The sequence below is a fragment of the Nymphalis io genome, chromosome 5 (genome assembly GCF_905147045.1).
Source record: "Nymphalis io chromosome 5, ilAglIoxx1.1, whole genome shotgun sequence".
Lineage (NCBI taxonomy): Eukaryota > Metazoa > Arthropoda > Insecta > Lepidoptera > Nymphalidae > Nymphalis > Nymphalis io.
In genome coordinates this window covers 11915853-11940794 of record NC_065892.1, presented here as the reverse complement: position 1 = coordinate 11940794, position 24942 = coordinate 11915853, and the positions used below count along the sequence as shown (strand labels likewise).

General features: G+C 30.7%; 1 protein-coding gene across 1 annotated transcript in view; it reads right to left on the bottom strand.

The window, feature by feature from the left end:
• LOC126768620 (uncharacterized protein DDB_G0287625) overlaps nucleotides 1–23726 on the bottom strand; it is a 167389-nt gene extending 143663 nt beyond the window's left edge. Inside the window, exon 1 of the mRNA XM_050486816.1 lies at nucleotides 23364–23726. The gene's annotated coding sequence lies outside the window, so the exon portion shown is untranslated. The remainder of the gene's footprint in view (nucleotides 1–23363) is intronic.
• Nucleotides 23727–24942: the final 1216 nt, after the last annotated feature.

Genomic DNA, 24942 nt, shown 5'->3' with positions numbered 1-24942 from the left:
ATACCAGTAAAACTCACAGTCAACTGATTTTTTCGAACGTCTTAAATAATCACCGTTATAATATATCTGCCAATTTATACAAAACCGTATTGAACTATACTTCAAACTACTCAAATCTTCAACACAAATGTTTATCAAGAGTAATGCGATGAGATAATTACAATAAATAAAAAAGTTAGTAGTAACTTGCTAGTCACTTTGTCACGAATGTGTTGATGTAGTTTTATAACAGGCCCGTCACCGTCTCCGGTCATATTATTAGTTAAAATATTTAACGCAAAGGTACTTAAGAATGCTGTCTTAATTTATATCCTGGGACATTAACATCCTGGGATATTATTTACACACAGCCATCTGATCCCAAACTAAGCAGAGATTGTGCTATGGAAAATAGACAACTGATATACTACATATACTACTTTTTGTAAATACATAATTATATAGATAATTACACCCAGACTCAGGACAAACAGACATGTTCATGCACACAAATTTCTGTCCTGGGTGGGAATCGAACCCACAACCTTCGGCGTGAAAGGCAAGTATCTACCAAACACACCAACCGGTCCGTCATGCTTATTGTGTTTTTAGTCGTCGTTGCTGAAGACATATATCATGAGGAATTTGTGGTAATTCTGCCGCAGTGAGGTTGATTAAGGTTCACCTACAAACATACCTTCTTTTTAAGAGACGAAACATTTGCCGAGCAGTACGATCTTTATAGACTGCAACTTAACACAATATATAAGTACAACTTTTAATTAGCATAACATCATGAAACTTGCAACCTCATTATGATTACATATACTACTGACTAGCTGCTGTGTTATTTGTCTGTTTTTATCGTTAGGATACTTAAATTTTTTTCTTATACCTTCAATCTTTATTTTTGCAAATTGAAACAAATTCCAAGATTTTTATTAAAAATAAAAAAAATCACATGTATTTAATATTAAAATCGCAATAAAATAAACAATACCAACTATTAAAGAGTTTCAGTTACATTTAATCAAGGTTAACCAATTCGTTATAGCACATTAGGTACTCAGTAAAAGCCTCATTATAGAATTGACAAGTCGTATATCGTTGTAACCTCGACTAAATTGATTTAGAGTTATATATTTACTTAAATGTTGCAATATTTATTTTTCCAATTCGCATCTACGTTGAAATTTATAGCATTGTAGACTTTATTTCTATACCAATATGAACTATATACACACAATATTAGTTTGCGATTACCTTTATTTTTATATTTATACAGTTCCGTGTATAAATCTCAAGGTATTACTCGTCGCAATGTCAAAAGTTGACGTAATAATACGAGTGATGTTTTTATGGTGATTATGACAGGATCTTAATCACGAATGGAAGTAATGACAAAAGTGACCCTCGTGAACAGTTCGAAGATATTTTTTTCAAGGTTTTGTGGTCACATTATCACATTATAAGGTTTATTTGAAGCTACCTTATGATTTAAACTAGAATGATTTTATTTAAAAAATGTGAACAACTAACTAGTTTGTTTGTTTGTTTTTATAATTCGTAATTAATAATTATATAAAGAAATCTTCATAACCAGATCCGTAATACTTATTCTTGAATATTTGATGTCAAGATAAGAAAAATCTTGTGTCGACGTTAAAAATGTTGCCATAATTACTCTCCTTCTAAGAAACCTGCAAATCTAGGCCTTGTTACGACTATGTTTGAGGCTAAAGAGAAACTACTATTAATTAATCTTTTAGATACATTTTCATTAAATTTCGCTTTCAATACATCTATTACATAAAAACAGGATAGGCGGCTGCTAACAAAGATATTTAAATAAAGCACCGGGCACATAATTTACATAAAGACTACTAACTCAGTTTCTATCTAATGCTATAAACGAAGCCAGTACAAGTTTGAGCTGGTTCGCTTAGCGAGTTATGTGCGTTACTTATGAGAACGACTCGAGAAAGCCCTTGACTGCATTTATTAACTAATTAATATAAATATTTCGTGTAAAACAGATGGCAGAGATTAAAACTCATAGCCGGGAGCGTTATTCTAATGAGATAGGGAGATTTGAGTGATACTGCAGTGAAAGTAAGAGGACAGTACATCAACAAAGCCTAGAGCACAGTAAGTGGCGTGTGGTGCAAAAAGCAAAACAAATGTCGTAGGAAATATAGATTCATTTGGAAAGTTATAATGTAATGCATTTTAAAAGGATGTTTATATATCGATACGTTAATTATCTTGTTCTTACCTTAATATGTATTCTAATATGTTCCATTAATTTGTCTAAGGAATTGCTTTGTTCACAATAAAAAAACCTTTTTAATTTCTTTAAATTTATTTGATTGTGTTGCTTCCTAGGGGAGGTATAAACATAATGCGTTATAAAAACATCCTTATTAACATAATAGTTTACTAACATAAATAAGTTTTTGTGTTTGTTACGATTTCACTTCTTAACTATTCATGCAATCATCATTTGAAATTTTGCATACTGTCAAGGGCACAGAATAAGACATAACCCTACCTTAAACCTATCCACCCGCTTGTTAGGGGAATAAGCGGGCGAAGCTGCCGCCGCACTAATAAGTAAATAAAATACCTTTTTAAAATATTATTCGTTCATAATTTATTTATAGGATAAATATTATAAGAGAAAGATATATAATGATTATAAGCTAAAATATTACAACAATCAAAAATTACATTGTATTCTAATTCAACACTTGTCATATAACACAAAATGAAATAAACACAATAAGTCACTTTATTTAAAAAAGTTAGTCCCTAACATTTAGGACTTCTAGGAAACAACTTATCTGTTAAGGAAAAAGACAATAACTACCATTTATCTAATAAGCGGAAAAATACGTTTAAATCAAAACCGATTACAGTATCAAATTTGCCTAAATATAAGTTTAAACTAAAAACTTGAAAATAATATTTAAATATTTACAATGCTTATAATAGTCACTTATTTTATGTTTTTTTGTTTTTACACTTTGTCTTGCTTTGCTTTGATTAGCACCGACTACGAAATCCAAAAGACACCATAATTCAAGAAAAGTGACTGAATTGAAACTCCCCCTTTTTTAAGTCGAGTAATATATAGCGTAGACAACAGTATAACAAACTTATGAACATTAAGCCTCTAACTCAGGCCACAGGCTAGATTAGCGTTTCCTTTAGACTTTGCATATCGCAGAAAGCCGCGAAGCCCTTCTCGTTAGACATTGTGCATGCGGTGGTTTCGCGATGCATTTCGTTTTTACAGTTGACAGTTTGGACAGCGCTTTATTAAGGCTTACCGCGCCTCCAGCTGTTTGAGCTGGCTTGTATGAAATATGAGCAAGCTCGAATGTTTAAATTGAAGTTAAATAGGTTCGCGAATTCGTTGTATGTTTTAAGTGTTTATGTTATTTTTACATTAAACTTGTATTGGTAGTTCAGATTGTATCATTTTTGCTGAAGCGATCTGTGTTTAAATATTCGGATTGTTTTCATTAAGTGAACATCTATATTTGAATTTAAGCTAATTTCGGGTTTCTTTTAAGCTAATTGCGGCTGTGAAAAAAAACATTTTTTTTAATACTTTAACGCGAATCTTAACCGATAATCGTGGGTTTAAGCCCGGGCAAGCACCACTGAATTTTCATGTGCTTAATTTGTGCTTATAATTCATCTCGTGCTTTACGGTGAAAGAAAACATCGCGAGGAAACCTGCATATGTCTAATTTCATTGAAATTCTGCCACATGTGTATTCGTCCAACCCGTATTGGAGCAGTGTGGTGGAATAAGCACACCTTCTCCTCAAAAGGGAGAGGAGGCCTTAGCCCAGCAGTGGGACATAAACAGGCTGTTACTGTTACTTTGTTTTCGCATTAACTTTTAAATTTTCATATAAAAATTAGCATCGTAGATTGTAGATTTAGGAAGAATCAGCTCTCAGAAGTTACTCAGTAGTTACTCTTTTTCACATAATATATATTTTTCATATAATTAATTGTGCTTCCTTATCCTGATATTGGCTATGTAAAAATCCATACTCCTCCAAGATTTTTTTATATAATTCTAAATAAATAACTATTCCAGTTTGTAGACAATATTTAGTACGAGTGTATGCTGTTATTTATAATTTGATTTAACATCAATTGTTTTTTTTATTTATGAGTTATTAGGTTTTAAACGCACTTAATTTTTATGTCAACAATATAAACAACCCTTTACTGGTTTCGCTTCTAGCTCCAAACTGGTTCGCATAAAATATGGTTACCTTGTAAATCCAGATAGTGGTTAATACTAGGTTATGCTTGTTATTTCGTTAGCAATTGTTTTTCAATATAACTTAACGTAATACTCGCCAGACCTTTCAGTGTTGACAATTTAAATATTACTCTTTGGACGCCTACCGCGCTTCCAGCAGTTTACGGTAATTTATGTAATGCGGTTTATTTTAATATTAAACCACTTCTAAATTGTTCAAATTCATTATTAAGATAACCGAAATGTTCAACATTTGGCCAATCACAGGCGATTCAGGTTTTGTAAGTAATACCGAATAAACTGCCGTCAGAGTACTCTATGATTGAGATATTTTGACTGATAGACGCCGAACTTGAGATTATAAAGTTAGTACAGCGTTAGTCAATAGTTTCTGAGCGATAAAGCGCAAAGCTTTTAGAAGTACACTAAACATCAATACAAGGCGGAAGTGACCCCAAACAATAATCAATGCCGTAAATTTCAAAGTGATGAATTGTATTTTCGATTCGTCTTATTTTATTTTTTTCTTAAATAAGTTACTATCGTGAAAAATAGTATTCACATAATTCGCGTGATACGCTTATTTAAGAAAAAGGAAAAAGGATACTTATTATTTTCGAAAAGATATTCAAGATGTCTTTTTTCCCAAAATAAATTACTTTTAACACGATTCTGTAGACCTACATACACAGAACACGATCATGAAAAGCCAGAAAGTGATATAGTAATTATAACATTAAAAAAACACACTCATCAAAATAGCGTGTCACAGTAAGTCGGTTTTCAACATTTCACGAGATACGAAGTAACTTCTTATTAGCTGCTGTTTTAGATTTGTATATAATATAATATCTTACATTACACAAATAACAACTTGTAAAACAAATTATAGCAACAAAATTTCTCAACGTTTTAGTAAGAGGGTTTTAATTAAATAATATTTAGCTATGTGTATCTAGATTTGGATTGTAATATTTTTTTTCTTAATATTTTTTTATTATTATTGCAAACTTGAAACTGCACATGCTCCGTATATAGAATTTTAAATATATCGTAATTTCCTATTACAAATTACAAGTCACACCTAAGTCTGAAAATTACATCAAGGGTTTCGTAACGCTAGACAACCGACAGCGACACATTATAATTATATAAATTAATAGGACGGCTTGAGCATAATATCCGAAGAAATGCAATAGTTACAAATCCATTATAACTAGGGGTATATTTTCTTACTAATTCAAGGGATGGTGGAAGACCTTAATATAACAAAAAATTAAGATGCATTATTTTAAAATTTTCATTTTTTATATTTACTTATTAAATTATAGATTTGTGCTTAATAATAAAAAGAAACCTACGTTTTCATATGTTATATAATTTGATGGCAACTTAAATCGTAACTTTTAATCTTACTATGCAATTTAAAAAAACTGAATACATACTTTTTTATTTGAATACGTTTACAATCTTTAATCTCAGTATCTAATCGCGCAATTTAAAAATAACTGTGGATAGTCCATTTATTAAGAACGGTAATAGACCATATAAGAACGCGCTACGAAGAACAGAGACGATTACTGCGTCTAGTAAAACCGGAGCAGTTAGTCATAAATAAGTAAAAATATTTCAATATTAGTACTATTGATAATTTATTAATATTTAATGTACATTCGATATAATATTTGTATCAAAAAGAAAGTTCGAGATAAGATATGATAAGTTAACTTATCAATATATTTAATACTTCAGTAGTGTAAGATAACTCACAAGTCCCTGATACAGAAAAGTACTTCAGATAATAAAGTCTTATTTAACAGAACACTTTATTTTACGAACATTAGAATTCCAATTTAACGGAAGAGTCGGAATTCTAAACAGATATTTTTCATGGTACTCGTTATATAATAATTGAAAGATATATTAATGATTGAAGATTCTGGGGTATAAATCTAAACAAAACAATTCATAAAAATATTATATTATATTGCCAGTTTTGCTTTCATAAAATTCGATCTGGTCTGCAATCTGTATACAGATAGCGGTTTGTAGCTTTTCTTAACTGATATTATTAATGTCAACCGACTAAAAATATTTTGCGTTATTATATTATCATAAGTAAGTAAGTAAGTAACAGCCTGTAAATGTCCCACTGCTGAGCTAAGGCCTCCTCTCCCTTTTTTAAGGGGAAGGTTTGGAGCTTATTCCACCACGCTGCTCCAATGCGGGTTGGTGGCAGAATTTCGATGAAATTAGACACATGCAGGTTTCCTCACGATGTTTTCCTTCACCGAAAAGCACGAGATGAATTATAAACAGAAATTAAGCACATGAAAATTCAGAAGTGCTTGCCCGGGTTTGAACCCACGTTCATCGGTTAAGATTCACGCGTTCTTACCACTGGGCCATCTCGACTTATTATCATATTGAGATCAATATGATATTAGTTAGGATTAAATCTTGTCGCTAGATTATAATTATGGTCTTAATTTATTTTATAAAGACTACGAAAATAACTATTTAGAAATAGAATATAATGGCATATCATAAAAGTGTATATGTAACAAAAACGTGATTTTCATTTACTTCATAATTTATTTTCTTCTTTTTGTGCGTTTAAATAAAAGCTTGTTTTTTTCAGTATTATTTATTATCTTGAATTCCAATAAATACGTGCAATCGAAGCTTTATATATGCATAAAGCTAACACATAAACAAAATATTTGAAATGCAGCATCTAAATATCGTTTCTCAGTAGTTTAATAAATTGCTTTCTAAGCCCTATTCTTGGTAGTCTTTACAGTTACTTCTGAGAACAACAATGTACGTGACAATATGTAAACAATTTATTTTAAAGACAATTTAAGTAACAATTTTTAATATAAAATAATCCAAAAACGAAATGCTTTTACATATTTAAGTAAAAGCATAAATATGATTACTCATATTTATGCTTTTACTTAAATATGTAATATATAAAAAGTTATAAATACAAAAAGTTTTAAAGTAAAGAAAAGAGTTCCTTCTATCTTGTAAGGATTGTACGCCATTTTAATATTTACAAATGTTTAAATAAATGTTTAATAACATATATAAACATATATTATTTAACATTTTTTTTGTTTGTTTACTTGTTTATCAACTTATTATTATTAGAAATATAATATTAATGATAAACGTATTATGGTTGTAATTTTTTTTCTCGGAACTTGATATAAATCAGTCATTATAAAATTAAATAAATCTAGGAGACATAAGAGAAACATTGTCATAACAAATTATTAATACAGATGAAATAATTTTCATTAATCATTGTAGTACTTTATTACAAACTAGTATTTCATTAAAAACTAACCTCAACTCAGGTTAGTTTTTAATAAAACAGCATGAATGCGTTCTTTAAGAACATTACATATCATTGCGACTGTTACTCAATTACGTTAGGTAGAACCACATTTATATAAAAAATTGTTACTTTGATTACAAAAAGACATTGCGTAATATTTTGAATTTATTATCTGTCGGTTTGTGCCGAGATGGCCCAGTGGTAAGAACGCGGGAATTTTAACCGATGATCGTAGGTTCAAACCCGGGCAAGCACCACTGAATTTTCATGTGTTTAATTTGTGATTATAATTCATCACGTGCTTTACGGTGAAGGAAAACATCGTGAGGAAACTTGCATGTGTCTAATTTCACTGAAATTCCGCCACATGTGTATTCTACCAACCCGCATTGGAGCAGAGTGGTGTAATAAGCTCCAAACCATCTCCTCAAAAAGAGGAGAGGAGGCCTTTAGCCCAGCAGTGGGACATTCACTTGGCTGTTACGGAATCTGTCGGTTTTGTTTATTGAAGATGTTTAGCTATTTATTATATCTATATATGTTATTACATTATTTATGTAGTTAAAAGTTTAAGTTATAAAAGTAAATAGACAAATTATTTAGGTGAATAAAGACATAAGGCCCGTACAATAATATATGAACTACTTATTATTTTCTTTGTTATTATTTAAAAATATTTTACCAATTAACACTTAATATACATATATTTAAAACTTTAAATACAATTATTAAGTTTTTGTACGACAATATTATGTAAAGGATTTTTATATATGTTATGATATTGTTAATTGTATATTAATAATATAATATTAACATAAGCATTTGTATTAAATTTAGTGATAACGTTTAAATAAATGTTGGAATTTACCAGTATTTCCTTATTATATGTATCAATCCGTATGTACTTTGTGTATTTCAGTACAAATAAATAGCCAATACAATGAATCAGCATTAACTTACATCAAAACTATGCTTGGAAAATGACGATAGAAAAGTACTTTTGTATAGTACTTGAGTAAAGTATATTTTAATTTTGCACCAAAATAGTGTCACAAAAAATAGTTTTTCTTAACTCAACATAATCGATCACCACGTTAGCAATGTTGATAATAAAATATTACTAACTTATATGTAATTTCCTCTCCGGATAATCGTTACGTTTGTAATATGACTGAATAAAACAATAGGCTTAAAGAGACAGGTACCTGCAACGTTTAAGCGTTTAAATGTAGCCTTACTTATTTGACTTTTAGATATTTTAAACTCTATTAGATACCCGTAGTTATCAGTTAGTATTACAATAATAGCCTGTTAATGTCCCACTGCTGGGCTAAGGCCTCCTCTCCTCCTTTTGAGGAGAAGGTTGGGAGCTTATTCCACCACGCTGCTCCAATGCGGGTTGGTAGAATACACATGTGGCAGAATTTCAATGAAATTAGACACATGCAGTTTTCCTCACGATGTTTTCCTTCACCGTCAAGCACGAGATGAATTATAAACACAAATTAAGCACATGAAAATACAGTGGTGTTTAACCGGGTTTGAACCCACGATCATCGGGTAAGATTCACGCGTTCTAACCAGTAGGCCATCTCGACTTCGTATGGGTAGTATTACGACCCACAATAATTTTAAAGCTTCTTGCATTTGACAAGCTTCTACCGTAGTCGTCTGACAGATAATACAATATATATTGACAACATAATAGAAAAAATCTGACCGGATATTCTACCAGTAAAGTAAAAATTTTAGAAAAAATTTGCCTTCCTTATATGCGTTTATATTTTTTATCTAACACGACATTAAACTAACTACCGTGAAATGTTCATAATAATAAATATTTGCTTATATCAATGCTATTACCATTCATAAAGTACTATTTCGGACAATTTAGGTGTCGGATAAGGTGTCGAATGTTTTGTCGTATATATTTTGTACATGATCGTAATTGCGAAAACATTGCGCACAGTATAGTACGATCGTTCTAAATCTTAACTGTTGTATGGGAAACCAAAACATTGTTTATTTATTGCAATACTCCCCTAATGTTTTGCCATTTGGGATTGACAGACCACAGAGGTATTGGGTTCCTCTTGACAGCTGTCCGTTACGAAGGTAATAAGCAGGCTGTAAGTAGTTCTAAAGACTCCTTAGCTCTCATGGGGTGTAGGGAGTGCAACCACAGGTAAAGCCTACTCACCCCTTATACTGCAGTTGATATAAGTGTATACTAACTTTTTGTATGATTTAATGTTTTATATTAAACAATAGTAAGTAATTACTAATATTTATAGTATAAGTGCGATTTTTTTTATTATTGATCTCACGGATACTATCAATATAATGCCGAGTGAAAAAATCAAATACGTCCATACAACGCTATACAATAACGCAAGTTAAAATGTATCAAAGGTGCAATTAAAATTAAACGGATAAATTATATATTTCGATTTTGAAAGTAAAAGAAACAAGTCTCAATCGAACATATTTTAAGCAAAGTAAAAGCATGATTATAAACTTTACTTGAAGTTAAATCTCTTAAAGTTAATACATAAATTATGTATAACACTTAAAAGTTACTTTAATTCATTGCGAATTGCAATAACAACTATAACTTATATTAATCTCAGCTTACCCACCGCATTAAGCAAAATCTCTCTCCATAAACAGATAAATCCGGACAACGATTGAACAAGAAAGCAAATGAACTACCATAATACAAGGCATTGAATAATCGAAAATTAACAGATCTACAATGAATTTTCAAAGCATAAGTACAATTATAAAAATCGAAGTTAACACGCAAATTTCGACGATAATATCACTACGTTAAAGATAAATATTCGTTGAGTAATAATTCAATAGAATCCGTGCTTTTAGTGCAGACTGTATCTCCTACTATTCAATTATCAATACAAACAGCACAGCCTCGTAATAACAGCTTAGAAGGTAATGACACGCCGAATCAGTTTATTCCGTAGTATCCTCATATCAAAGTCATACATTTGATGAATGATCGAAACTAGTCTCCCACAGCGGTTCAATTTACATTGCATCATTTGTATGCGATAATAAAATTAGAGATAAAAGTAAAACGTAATGGATTATTTGCAATCCGATCTTTCCAGCGAAAGCTATTTATTTGAAAGGGCCGCTGTAAAGTTGGTTAAAGCAAAGCCGAGCGGAACTAATGGTGTATTTCGATACAATGCGTCGTTATTGCTTTCCGAGCAACGTAATCTAGCCATTTGACTGGATGCTAGATTTAATTAGATTTACCATTGAATATGAATGTTTTTGAATACTAAATGCAATAGATTACGAACGCATAATTTATAATTAAGAATCGTTCTTTTAATTATTAGGTAATATATTAGAAATAATTTTCTAGACAACATGGAATTTCAGTTTAATTATATTTCTCAAAAAATTAATTATAACTAAGACAATGTATTGAAAGTAACTTTAATTATTCAACATAATCTGGTGTCAGCTACTGATACTTTATGCAATATAATATCTACTACTAGCAAATACGTACCTGCTAATTCACTCGCCGACTGATTTTTTTTTAAGAATTAGTTAGGCGGACAATAAAATGTGCCACCTGATGGTAAGTGGTTACCACTGCCCATAAACATTTGCACTGTAAGAAATATTAGGCACCAACCTTGAGCTGGCTCCACCGCCACTATCCCACCAAATTTCCTTAGACGTTAATGCCTGATTGAACATACATTAAAACGCACATAATCGTTCTTTCGAATTAATTATATTAATAAAATGATTGTAAACGTTGGAAATCGATAACTATCATACTGTCTTGACCAAGCCCTATCCTTCTAAGCTTTCTTTAAAATAATATAATAAATACAAAGAGTAGAAACGGTATTTTAATTTGAGTTTTTTTTTAATTTACACTATATTGATATTAGTTAAACCGTAACCGTACCGTAACAGCCTGTGAATGTCCCACTGCTGGGCTAAAGGCCTCCTCTCCTCTTTTTGAGGAGAAGGTTTGGAGCTTATTCCACCACGCTGCTCCAATGCGGGTTGGTAGATTAGTTAAACATCTTTGCATATTACAATTTTATTAATTGCTTATTTTAAATGGTTAAGAATAAACTTTAAAAACCAAATTCATTAAATTTAGACGAAGTCACATGCGAGAATTAGTATTTGCTTATCTTGAACATGTCGCTCCTTTATGACCTTGATATTGAAAACGCGTCAAGTGAGAAATGAAAGTGAAACAAATTTGTTTTCTCTTTTAACTGTTACGTCCGCTGATGACTTAAGTAATGCTAGAACATAGCGCGCTGCCCGGATAAAATAAATAAAAATGGGAAGTCAATAACCATTCAGTACAAAATATTTTAGGCCGAGATGGCCTAGTGGTTAGAACGCGTGAATCTTAACCGATGATCGTGGGTTCGAACCCGGGTAAGCACCACTGAATTTTCATGTGCTTAATTTGTGATTAAAATTCATCTCGTGCTTGACGGCGAAGGAAAACATCGTGAGGAAACCTGCATGTGTCTAATTTCATTGAAATTATGTCACATGTGTATTCTACCAACCCGCATTGGAGCAGCGTGGTGGAATAAGCTCTAAACCTTCTCCTCAAAATGGAGAGGAGGCCTTAGCCCAGCAGTGGGACATTAACAGGCTGTTACTGTACTGTACAAAATATTTTTTGCTTCCTTTGAACTAAAGATAAATAATTTATATGAAAATAAATTTTATATTATTTATAAATAAAAATAATACTTTTTAATGTCTATAAAATTACAAAGTGGCAATGTTTAACGATTTAGAAAGTAAAATAAATTAAATATTATCCATTTAAGGAATAAAACACAGTACCTACTGCTTTAATAAAATTATTCATACATGTAAATAGTTGACTCATAACCATTCATTTTCAGTACATATGAGATTTTTAAAAATTAATAGACACTTAAAACACACTACAAAATGTTTTAAATATCATAACAACAATGATATGTAATATTACATTTATAAAAAAGGCACGACAGCTAATTTAAGTAGAATGTACGTTAAGTGAAACAAGCATTTGATAAATATATATTTAAAAATAATCCCTATATTTGAGGCAATAAGGAATTTAAATCTATATGCAAAGCGATACGAGAATAATATTATATACCTACTCGTTGATAGCCATATCAATTTTGTCTAATATCAAGATCAATCCATTGTTGCCTGTTCTAGACTGAGTGAAAACAATAAATATTGTATTAGTTTGATTTCAATGAATGACCTTGCTCATGTCTTTACAACATTATTGGGTCAATTTTTGAAATTACGTGACGTAAACTGTAGCTGCAATTAACCGATTTCGTAATTGACACAGTGAGATACGTCACATAATATTAATAACGAAGTATATATATATATATATATATATACTATATATGGACAAAGGATATCAGGTGGACGTTGTGTACACCGATTACTCCAAAGCGTTTGACAAAATCTCTCATTCTATCTTAATAGCAAAAATGGAGTTCATCGGTGTACATGGTGACCTCCTTAGATGGATCAAGTCATATTTATTGAATAGAAGTCAAGCCGTTACTGTGAAAGGATATTGCTCATCTTTTCTACCAGTTCCATCTGGAGTCCCTCAAGGCTCACATCTTGGACCACTGTTTTTTAATATATATATAAATGATGTTGTTTCGGTATTTGCATCTTCTAAATTTCTATTATATGCTGATGATACAAAAACTTATAAAATTATTAAGAGTGTTGATGATTGTATTAGTCTGCAAAAAGATTTGAACTTACTTAGCGATTATTGTACTACCAATTCGCTGTTTTTGAATATAAAGAAATGTAATTGTATAACATATACCAGAAAAAGAAAAGTGATCATTTACAACTACCGATTTAAGGAAGATGATATAAAACGTGTATCAGTGGTCAAAGATCTTGGAATAACACTCGATTCTAAACTTCTTTTCGATGAACACATAAATTCCATAACTTCTAAAGCGTTTCGTATGCTAGGATTTGTGCTGAGGATTTCCAGAGAGTTTAAGCGTGTTTCAACTTTTGCTCTTTTATATAAATCATTTGTGAGACCTATTCTAGAATACGCTTGCACTGTCTGGAATCCACGGTATAGTAAATATATAGAATTCATCGAAAATATTCAGGAAAAGTTTTTAAAATATTTAAAATTTTCGTCTATAAATAATTTGAATCAAATAGAAAAGATACCGACAACTGAACAGAGACGACTTGAACGTGATATGGTGTTTTTATATAAATTGATCCACAACATATTTGATTCCCCTTATCTCCTTTCTAAAATAAATATCAAGTGTCCTCGCCCTGGTAGTCGCAATAAATCTATTTTTGATTTTCCATTGACAAAGACTAAATATGCAGCAAATGCATTTATTAATAGATCATCTAAACAGTACAATAAAACATTTATTGAATGTGATATATTTCATCTCTCCCTTAAAAAATTCAAACTGCAAGTAAAAGAAATATTATACTCTCAAGAGCCTTAATTTACTCATGCATTTTTAATTAATTAATTATAAATTGATTATTTATTATTAAATTATGTTTTCTTGATTTAAAAATTAAATTTATATTAAATTAAATTATATAAATGAATTATATAATTTCATGCACCTATTAAATATAAAAAATGTCTTGTTTTGTAATTACTTATGATTAATTTATAAATGGAAACTGTTTTGGTTTATGAATTGTTTTATATTTTTTATTTTATTGTAATTATTTCACTGTTTGTTTCCTGTACACTAAATAAATAAATAAATAAATAAATATATATAATATTGTGTTCCATATTATTCGTGTATATGAAAAAGGATCACGTTAAACCAAATATTATTTGTTTTTGGACAAAAAGGTTTAATTTAAAAACGTGTGGAAATATTTAAAATCTTGTCTTATTTGAATCGTTTTCTAAATAGCATATAGAAACTATTTTAATGACACTGGAAACTATAATTGCTTATTATTAAAAAGAATACTATTACTACTAGAAGAGACTCAAACGAACTCGCAGAGAATCTTGTCTTTCCACAACTTATTTACATTAAAATTTAATTATATATTTAGTAAACCACAAACTAAATTATATTAATTATTTTATTATAAATAAACAAAAACTATCCCTGGATGTTTTTACATTAACCGTCATAAATGTATTTCCTTATTATATTTGTTTTTATTTATACACATTTTAGCATAACAATTTTAATACAATTTACTTTACGTTATTTTAAGGTCAACGCGATAAACTTAAAATGTGAATCAGCATGTGCTTTGATCAACAAGTCCACATGCGGCTTATGTTTCAAATACGCTATCTCTTATCTCATTTATCAAATAACCAAAAAAATACGTCGCTATGTCACATATGCTTTGAATATATTTACCATTAATATCGTAAAATTACTTAACTTAACATTTCCTTTTCCTTAAAGGTTGTTTTCATATACAAGAGATTGTTTGAAGAAAGAATTATGTTTCTCGCGACCTTATTCCCAAGTAAGTCGGCCAGGAAAGTACTAATTGAGTTACCGTCCAAAACAAGAACAAAATTGGACCCACAGTGAGGCTTCAATGAAACAATGAAAATGCATTCACAATCGACGGCATCACGGCTCGTAATTAAAAGAAAATTAAGGCCATATTATTTTCACCCTGAGCCCGATTCTAAGTAAGAATCGTTTATCGATTTACACCCTAAAGGCCGAGTGATTGTAATTACTAATCAAAGTTACGATTAGGCTAGGCTGCGCTGTAGATATTGTTTAGACGGCCTTGATTCGCTCACTTAAACGACTTAAACAGATGGTGATGTTAATTGCAATCTTTAATTTAATTTTTTAACCATCTACAAGCCACTACAGATGCTAATAAAAATTCTATAGACTATTTAATAATATCGACAAGGGTGGTGCTGCTCGATTTGTTCTATAATATCAAAATGCCTAGCCTAGCCTTCTTTAATAATTAAAAATTACAGTAGGTATTGAACACAATTTATTTATATACGTACCGATTCCTTAGTAAACCTACTAATATAATTAATTTTCAATTAATTTACAAGTGCTTCCTACTATTTTTTTAAATACAATAGGTGTTTATAATAGATTTGATAATTTAATAACTTTTTGAATTTTAAAATAGTAATTTATTTGTTGCAAAATTTAAAGTGGGTGAAACTGTCAAGAGTTGTACTCGTAATTTTACGTTCCCAAACGATAAAGACCGGTTTCACCAAAACATTACAAGATGCGGTGTAGCGAAAGATGGAAGTAGTACAAAAAATTTCATGGTACCGCGGCCATGAGAATTGGTACCGCATTAAGACGTATTCAAACATGTGTGGCCTTTACCGATTCGAGATACACTTGAACAGTTCGACACATACGTTCAAGTAAACATCGTGAGGAAACCTGCATGTGTCTAATTTCATTGAAATTCTGCCACATGTGTATTCTACCAACCCGCATTAGAGCAGCGTGGTGGAATAAGCTCCAAACCTTCTCCTCAAAAGGGAGAGGAGGCCTTAGCTCAGCAGTGGGACATTAACAGGCTGTTACTGTTACTGTTACTGTTCAAGTAAAAGCAAACATTGTTATATCTGTGAGTATCAAGGTAATAATGTATGTGTATTTAGCTAGCTCTGTGAATCCCTTTAAAAAGATCATTATTATAACGACATATATTTAAAATTGACATACTTATATGAAGTAAAGCCCTCTCGCGTGCTAAGGATGCTTCACTTCTTTATTTGAGGCTCTTTATAAGTCTTAGTCTCGAGTACACCTCGGAAACGCATATGTTTTTGACTTTCTGCTTCCACAATCTTAACACTAAATAATTATAATTTTGTAACCGTATTCGATGTCGTCTATGTAATATACGAGTATTAATAAATATGATTTGTAGTTTTTCCAGAAACGTATGATAAATCACAAGAAACAAAATGACATTAATTCGAAAATTACATTATTTAAAAATTCATTCTTGACTTTACTTAAAGAATAGCTAATTCTTATTTGGATGATTAAAGAGTTAACTTGTAAAATATCTACATTTTTTTTTAATTGACATCTAAAATCTAATACAATCAGGACAATCAAAATTTTAACAAACATTTTTATTTGGGTGATCTTTTCATATGCTTGGTATGGTATGTATATAATATCTAACATATTCGCTTTCCTGTGAAAAAACAGTGCCATTGTATCAAATCTAGACATTTATCTTGAGAATTTACATTTAATTGGTGAGAGTTAACTTTTCTACCCGATTGTTATTCCTAAAAATAGTTATTGCATCGTTCGTGGATACAGATAAAGAAGAATTTCATCCGATATGTAAAGGTTTACTCGCGATGTATTCCTTCACCGGCGTACACAAGATCAATACAAAATAAGCATAAGAAGACAGTGAATCTTCCCCGAATGAGCCTTCCATTACGACATACCTGTTCTATCCACAGCATACTTTATAACAATTAAATGCCACTAAATATATTTATTTGTATTAAAAATAATTATATAAAGCAAACTATGAGCCTTGATGGCCCAGTGGATAGAAGACGTAAATATGATCCCGAGTTCGCAGGCACCACTAAATTTCATGCGCTTCATTTGTGTTAATAATTCATATCGTGTACGTCGGTAAGGAAACCTGCACATAGCGGATGAAAATTCGTCATGTGTGTCCACCAGTTGGAGCAGCATGGTGCAGTAAGCTACAAACCTTCTCTTTAAAAAGGAGAGAAAGCCTTAACCCAGCAGTGGGACTTTGTTAGCTTAGATTTTTTTTATAAGCATATTGTTTTCTTTATTAGTATGCAAAATTATAATGATTTTAATTACTTATTACAATACAATCACACTACACAATTAACTAAATATACACACTACAAGTGACATCACACATCACATATGGTAAAGAGTCGGGTCTCAATCTGCAAAGATATTGCGGATAAAACACGTTATAGTCATCTAATTAGCATAGAGGCAGAAAAACGTCAGAGCTAAATTTATAATTTACCCAAATCCTACACTCACAAAATGCATAAGGCCTTATGTCATTACTTAAAACTTTTATTGCCAAATATAAAGTATTTTATTATGCAATTACATCTTCATAATTACCAACATCATCGAAATATTCACGGCCACACTAAGGCGTTGTGAATTAGTCATCCAGTGATGAAAACAAAGTATGCATTGATATAACGATTTATCTCAATTATTAGGTATCTTCGTGTATTAATATTACTTTATTTAGTAGTAATTACTTTGTAAGTAAAACCTCGATGGAGTTAGTTTGTTATAGTAAAATGCTGAGATGAGATTTTTTTAATCTAGATCCGGTAAAGATAAAGGCCAAGTTATAGATTGGTTCAATAAATAATATGTACTGGTGGTAGAGCTTTGTGCAAGCTCGTCTGGGTAGGTACCACCCACTCATCAGATATTCTACCGCAAAACAGCAGTACTTGGTATTGTTGTGTTTCGGTTTGAAGGGTGAGTGAGCCAGTGTAATTACAGGCACAAGGGACATAACATCTTAGTTCCCAAGGTTGGTGGCGCATTGGTGATGTATGCGATGGTTAACATTTCTTACAAGGCCAATGTCTAAGGGCGTTTGGTGACCACTTACTATCAGGTGGCCCATATGCTCGTCCGCCTTCCTATTCTATTCTATAAAGTACAAATAATACATTTTGATGACCTAATGAAACGTTGCAACTAATGGAAGATCGTAATGGTAGTTCTAACAGGTATTGTATCAATTTTCCTCTTATTCAGTTATAAGTTAGATAGGTATATATATTATAATTATTCTTATATAGTTATTTATTATAAATTGTAAAATTATTATAATACTTTTTAGCCGAATTAAAAAAAAATCAAGAAAATACCTTAAAAAATATTCTATTTGAACATTTACAAATTTATAAAATATGAAAATTTCGATTACTGAAAAGCTTTAGTGATGCTTAAATCAATATAATGTTAATCGAACAATTCACGAAAATAATACTTTTAATTGAGTTATCAAATAGATAAAATTAAATATGTTCGAAACTATTTTAAGAATCTATTTGTTTATCTGTCTGAACTGTGTTTAATGTACAATAATAACCAAATTACCAAACCAGTAGTAAAATAACGAAATTATAAAACGAAAACGTTAATTTTCGCACTTACATGTGTCAAGGCGATGACGTAGCGACCTGTCAAGTTGACAGGCGTTTCTCAATGAGTGCAGGTAAATAATAAGCACAAGGCCGACATTATTTGATCTGATCGTGTATAACTCATAATATTATGCTAAGCTTTAATGATTTGTCAATTGCATCACATTACCACGCTTGTTAGTACCGTGCAAATAGTCAGATCCCGGCGTCTTATTGTTGCATGAAATACTAATGTTTTTATATTACAGTGCACGTACATCCCTCTTAAGATAATGTAAGTGTAAAGCAGAACAAACGATTCCTTTAACATTTAAATTATGGAAAATTAAAAAAAAAAATTGTATTAAAAATTGACCTTATTGATATGAATTAAAAAAATACATAAGTTCGTGGATATTAAAATTATATGCAAAAACGTTATGCAAATTAGAATACTAAACTTACAATATTATAGCTCTTTAATATGCATAATATGCGCCTACCTTTACGATTGTATAATATTTTATACAATTTAATCCATAGCGTGGCAAATTTATTGCATATTTTTCTTTTAATCCATGTTTAAAGTTTAACCAAAACTTCGTTAGACTTAATAACGGTGTTCGGTCTGTGCGTTCATTGTTCTTGCTCATGACCTTATCAATTAGGTACTGTTAAGTGCACTTGCAATGTTGTTGTTTGTTATCTACTGTAGTTTTCGTAACGATTACCCTAATTTTGAATTGTTTTTCTTATTAACTATTATGCAATTTATTAAGCATTCAAATAATGTATGTAACCTCTTTACATATAAAAATAAATACATAAGTACCTATTTTGTAATAATAAATAAATCAAATTTACGAATTATACAAAAACTATTTACTATAATAAAATCAATTTAGCAATCATGTTTTATCTCAAGGTATAATAATTTGATACAATTTGAACAATAGACATTTTGTTTGTCAAAATGTATTATTTTAAATGAGAAGAGACTCCTGCCTTTTGTTTCATTAAATGAAGCGTTTTAATTAAACATTAAATCCAGCAATATGTACTAGACGGCATTCAGCCAAATAAATATCAACGAAACAATAGAACTCATAAATAAATTAAGTGTTGAGTGTTTTAATCCTGCGCGATTTGTGTTTAAATAACTTACTTATATTTAAATTAATACCAATTTTTAAATTGATACGTTTTTTATATACAATGAAATGAATATTTTTTAAATGAATTTATGTTATAAAATACCGTAAAAAACTATATATGCATTAGGTTGTTACTAAGTAGGTATCCGATAGTCACTAGGTAGATACTAGTTAGTCACTAGGTAATCACAAGGTAGGCACTAGGTAATCATTAAGTGTGTACTAGGTAGGTACTAAGTAGGTACTAGGCTGGCACTTTAGGTATGCTTAAAACAATCAAGTAAACAATCGACTACTATTATCCATAACTTTCAAATTATTTCTGCTAGTCTGTTCCAGTAAGGACGCAACATAACATGCTACATGAATTAAGCAACATGAAAGCATACACGCTTTTAATAACATAAACACTCAAAATTAATATTTGCAATTGTTATCTAAATGTTACGAGATTTTACAGAGACATGTCATTCTGACAGATATTCCCAAAGTAACACATACTTGTTTGTGTCATTTAATATTTATAAGCGTAATTCTTTTACTCACTCAATAACTTAATAATATCCAACCGCGAGTAATAAATCACATCTTAAAATTACCTATTTTTATGGAGAATACACTTAACCAGCCATACTCGATGGTAAAGACGTACTAATATGGAACGCGCTTGCCTAGAAGATCCCTACTCAATCTTGCCTCGAAGATACCCGGATTATATGGTTATATTAAGGATGGATTGCCATTTCATTGTCTTGTGAGGTTATAAATTTGTATAGCAAATTTTTTCATCCTACGAAACGAATTTAGTTTATAAATTAAGTTTAATAACAGAATCTGTACTTGTATACAAATTATACCTGTAATAAACTAACTACATATAGGACCTTATAATTTTTTTATGGTCCAATATTTGTCTATCAACTGATTTGAACTGTCTTTCTACCTCTTGTGACCGTAAATATTTCTTATCTACTAAAATAAATAACAATCAATCTCGATTACTTCTTTTCCACAAATGATAGAGCGGAGGCTTCATTACTTACTACAAAGTTTTAATACCAACTTATAACGGATGATATAGTTCCATTTTATTACTTTTCGTTATAATATTTCGTTGATTACGCCATATAATGTGCCTCACATTTAGACGATCATTTACCTACTATTAAGAAAAAACGCATTATGCAACGTTATACAGTCTACTTCTCCGTTTTTATGAAAAAGAAAATAATATCAAAGATATTAAAACTTTCTTTGCTGAGTTGACAGTGGGTGGAACACGTAGATCTAAATGCACCACAACTATGTAATTTAAATCATTTTGTGTCCATCGGTGAAGGAGTTTAATACCTTAATTAAGCCTATAAGTGTCGGGCGAAATTCAGCCACATGTGTATCCGCTGGAGCCCAACTGTGGGACATTTACGGGTTATTACTTTAAAACTTTCTGCATGAAACATTTTTATACATTCGATTCGCATACAACAGCTATTTGCAAGTAATATTTATTTACAATAAAAATAATAAATGAGATTTATAATATAAAACTTATCAGATTATGTGAAAAAAATAAACGTCGAGAAAAACAATTGAGAAGTTAATCTAACAATTACAAATAATAGCAATTAGTTTCAATAATCTTTTTGACGGTTCTATCGATTCTTGATAAAGCGAAGTTTAATCTTCATTCACGTGGAGATGCCTTGATATCGTAACGGATAGTTTTTTGTCTTGTAATTCAATGAGCCAGGCAAAATACGCACGGCTGACTTTTTTATCAATGTCACGTCTAAAGAACGTACAAAATATTAATGGATTTAAGATGTTTTTAAATCACTTATATAATTTGCATTATAACCTATAATATATAGTTTGAATTATTAATATAAAACATCTGAATTTGTTATCTATACATATCCTATATATATATATATATATATATTTGAATTTTTTTTTGAAATTTAAAACAATCAAATATATATATAATATCAAATAATATTTGAAAATGAAAATATATATTAGATTGCAATATTTCTTAAATTATCACCATCCTATTTTAATAACTTTATAAAGTTTTCATTGTTATTTTGGCTTTATATCTGATCCGGGATCAATTAACAAAGCTGCTTGCATAATTGTGCTTCGTACATAAAATCGATTATGGGAAGAACATATGCATTATATAAAAATAGATTAAATAAATTTCTCCATAATTGTAACTGTGCCCACAACATTACAAAAAACACTGACAACTTGGCAGAACAGTTATGAAATGAAATCTAAAATCCGATATTAAATACGGAGGTAGTGATCGAGGCCAAACGAAAATTTAACAAAAAAAAAACTCCGAGGTCCATTGGATGAAGCAAAGTTCACGACAACTGGTGAGTGTTAAGAATAATTTCTCTAAACGAAAAAAAAAACTAAAACCACATTACTTACGCTTAGTGTCGAGAGCGAATTTTGCTTTACAGTAAAAAATAATAAAGTAGCGGCGCGATCTTTTTTTATTGTTACAAAACGTTCAATAGTCGTTTTATGGATCGTTTTTTGCACATCTGTTCGGTTCCAAATAGATTTGTAATAGACACATGGCACTTTCGATTGTAATGCGACACGGTCGAGGCCATCTCCCAAGTATGTAAATTGAGTACTGCGCCACTTTTATCTTATACACCAATTATTTGCGAAGAAGTTTTAGTGAATGTTAATTTCGAATATTAAGATCATACGTTTACTCTAGACTATATAATCCCACTTAATATATTCATATTTTCTTGTAATGTTTTTACGTAAACCTCCGAATAATTGTAACCTCATTTAATTCTCTTTAGCAATTTATAAAATCACACAATTTATAAATAACCTGTCTATCCGGATATAAAATACATAGTGGCCTTCGAGAAACGATTAATTTGTAAACGATATTGACAAAAATCATAATTATCTCAATCCTATTAGTTTACAAATTTAACGTACCTGTTAACATTTATATAATCATACTATTTTTTTTTCTACATGTGTAAACACATATTTTTAAAACGATTTCGATTTCAATATTTCATTATATCTTGTTGTTGCAAAATTCATTTTTTTCTTTAAATTTGATTGATTACTTAGGATCTATGACTGCACATTTAATATAAGTTGAAATAAGAGCTCTATTCTTCGGCTAGTGACCGTTTTTTTTATTTATCAAGTAACTGGTTGTCATTTCATTGAATCAAGAATTAAAGAAACTAGAATTATATATATTTATATTCTTACTAAGTTGTTTTTTTAAACTTGCTATGATATGCTGTATTTAAAAATAGACAAAATGTTAGCAGTTACAAAATAATAACATTACAATGTTGTACACTTCGTCATACTTACGGAAAAGTTTGACAGCACTGTTATGAGTAGCCGACCTTAAGAGGCAGAGACCAGTCCTCCTCCTTAATCGATCTGTATAACGGCAATGAAAAATCCAGTAACCCACACTGAACACAGCACTGAAAATCAAGTTATCACTTCACGAATGTCCTGCCACGGGCCCGGGCTCTAAACCCGTTCTTGGGGGTACCGAATTCCGGTTTTAGCTAAGGTCACTCAACGTTTGGATCAAAAGCAGACAGTTCCACTTCAACAGTGTTCGGGTTGAAAGGAAAGTCTCAAGAAAGTTTCGTGTGTTAAACTTTTTTCGCGATCGGAGGATTGACGTCGCGACGCCGAGCGGCATGTGCGACACGAACGGCGGCTCGGTGCAGACTGACGCGATGTTAATTTTAACGAGTGTGCAGTCGAAGCCTTCCGACGTCACACACGCTTCTGTGTGAGTGACGAACTTGCAGATTCCACTACAACGACAAGAAGTAGTGCGATATAAGTTATTACACGATATTCATTGCTCTTTTTCATATTATTGCATTTTCATACGTTATATAAACAAATCTATGTAGTGTGAAAAGTTTAATAATGTGGTAGGACATCATTGAGATGGAACATTAGCACTAAGCATCAGGTTCTGGCTTTTGCTCATTTATTGTTGTGGACCCTGCATGCAGTTGGGTGTATAGTTTTATGAAATTGGTTTTTTGTTCCCGTCTGGCAATTCCCTTAGGAAGGCTTTCGAGTCGCTTTATGGGGCCGCTGAACTTTTATAGTTATTGCACCATGTTACTGTTTTGTTTTCAAACATATTTGAAACTATAGGAACAATTTCTCTAATAATGCTATTGCTATAAATTCGACTGTACTTATATCGTAGTCCTGACATAAATAAACTTTTTGATTTGTTTTGAAAATGCAATTTTCGTTGCACGCGATGAAATACTGTGAAAAGTCTACAGAAATAATGGATAATATTAGTCTTTCTATTTAAAAAACTACCCTAAATTTGAGCTGGGTACGTTTCTGAATCCACAGCGTGAAAAAAATACATAATTAAAAAAAGACCTTAATGTTTCAAATGATGTCGAAAACTATGAAAATATAAGTCTTAATATCTCAAAAATCACGTTTCTTTGTAAAACTATAATATTTTACTATGTACAATTGGTGCGTTACCGCGGTAAAGTAAATAGTAAATCTTGATACTATTTAATATTGAATTTATTTTTCAGAAAATGCAGTTTCAGTAACTATAAATAGAAAATAAATACAAAATTATCTAGTTCAAAACATAAAATTCTGACATTACTCATAGAATCTACACCAATACATCAGCTTGAACTATTTAAAGCTATTATCTTGCACACTAAAAGGCTACTTCATCTATATTTAGAATGAATTGAATGAGTGAACAACGTTGGTGAGTCTGATTGTACGGAACACAGGTCTGACGAAATGTTCCAGTATTCGCACGGTCCCTTCTCCTTAGTTCGCACGATTAACATTTAGCCGCTGATAATCCGCACTGTTAGAGGCTACTATTGGATTCCTCAATAGTATAAATATAAAAATTGTAAATACA